This window comes from Plasmopara halstedii (assembly GCF_900000015.1).
Source record: "Plasmopara halstedii genome assembly, contig: Scaffold_658, whole genome shotgun sequence".
In the NCBI taxonomy this organism is placed as follows: Eukaryota; Oomycota; class Peronosporomycetes; order Peronosporales; family Peronosporaceae; genus Plasmopara; species Plasmopara halstedii.
The window spans coordinates 1,060,233-1,062,351 of record NW_020187575.1 but is presented as its reverse complement, the minus strand read 5'-3'; positions in this window follow the sequence as shown (position 1 = coordinate 1,062,351).

Here is a 2,119-nt window from a genome sequence, read left to right as displayed (position 1 = left end):
CTTCGCATGACTATTCGAGGCGCGAGTGAACGGAGGTCTTGCAACATTTCTTGCGATGGATATCAATATATTCCATACGTACTGGAGCGATTTCTACGCAGGGAGGAGACATAAGCTTCGTTGAGACTGTGACCGTAATGTATTGTGGATAGCGGATATATTCATATTTATTTCTTTTGGCAGAAACGCAAGATGTAGATAATAAAAAGTACGACTTAAATATAAGATATATATATTTAGTTAATATACTAATGCTTTGACTTTTAAAACAACAAAATATCGGACATGCGTTTTGCATCTGTTATTATTTTTTATGGGTATGATAATTACTATTGCGGATATAAACTACATAGTCCATACTGACATCATGTCGAAGCCAGTATTGATTATGAGACTCACCATTATAATCCATCAAGTCTATAATGAGCATATGAAGTAATCTTGCTTGCAACCCGTTACAATTTTGGCCCAATTTAAGTTATTTATTGTTCAGGGCGAATATCTACCGGGTATACAGTAAAACCTGTCTAAATAAAACTTATTAAGACTGGGAGACAGTGTTTAATTTAGAAAGGGTTTTAAACTAAACAAGTTAAAACAGACAAATTCAACTGTATGGTGTCCAACATGGTTCATATCTTTTGTTCGATTTAGAAAGGGTTTTAAATTAAACAGGTTTAGTTTAGACAGGTTCTACTGTATATATATTACAGCTTATTTTTTTAGGCTTAAAACGGGATTTTGTATTGTGGAACAGACTAGTTTGGTTAAATAGCTAGTAATTTGCATTTTAGACGGGAAATTTTGTGAATGGAATTGCGTAAGATTCGTGGGGAGAGTACAAGAAGGTCCCTGATACCTTTGATGACAAAAATAAGATGGCTTGACTGTCTTGACCATGGTTGCACTGGTCTATAATCTATGTTTAGTAGAAATTAATGAGTTACTTCAAGGTGACAGAATGCAAAAAAATAAAATAACCTTAAGTAACTTACTGATGTTACTGGACCTGAAGCCTTACATGCACTCGTTGTTTCTACTGGAATCAACGCAACGATTGTACTGAAATCATTGGGTTACTTAAAATGACAGAATGCAAAGCAACAAGTGCATGTAAAGAAACTCGATGATTCTACTGAAACTTAAAGTTTACATGCACTTGTTGTTTCGTACCCTGTCACCTCGAGGACGAGGAGACAGAGCTCCGAGCTGCTGAGCAGCATTCGAGCGCCGACGGTTTTTGAACGGCTTTGAGAAGCCTGGAAGATCCTGACCGACTCCGGCAATTATGATTGACGCTCCAAGATAAAAAAAGTCAGCTGTAGGCTGAGGCGCTAAAGGGCGTTCGCTAAGCGAACGGAAACATGTGTCACGGTGCCAAAGGTCCCTGTGGACCTCGGTGTCAAGTTTCTTGGCTTTGATAGCGTGGAACGCTGCTTAGTCTTCGACTTGGATTCAAGGTATGACCTCATCCTTGGTATGGCATGGTTGGAACACCATGAGCCATGATCGACTGGAGGTCGAAGACCTTGGGCGCTCAGGAAACGACTCCTGGTGGAACTTTGGTGAGTCATGAACCCACCTCTGCTAGGAAGAAAAAACGCTATTAGTGCGGGAGACGGTCAATGTGCTGGAGATCGGAGTATCCGAGATGGTGTTCATCGAAGATTTTTGTACAAAAGCCCCGAGCATGACTTGCGGGCCTACATGGAGTGACACGTAACCCACTGAGCACTGCTCAAGGATCAAAGCAGCTGCTGCATGCCAAGAGCACCATGGTTGGATGAGGTCCGAGGCATCGAGGGCGAGGCCCTGGTGATGCACGTGGAGTGGCACTTAATCCACAGAGTACTGCTCACATTTTGAAGCAGTCGCTGCATACCACAAGTGGCATTTTCGGACGAGGCCCGAGGTATCCTGGGCAATGCCCTTCTGATGCGCGTGGAGTGGCACGTTATCCTTTATGCGAAGACGACGGAGCTTACAGCTCTCCGTCAGATGTTGTTAATAACATCAGGGCTCCGGTGGAGCAGGAAGTAGGGCTGACACTGGGCGACACCGAGTGAGTGTTCACACTGGTCTCAATGAGACGTAAAACCACAATAGAAAAGTGACGGCA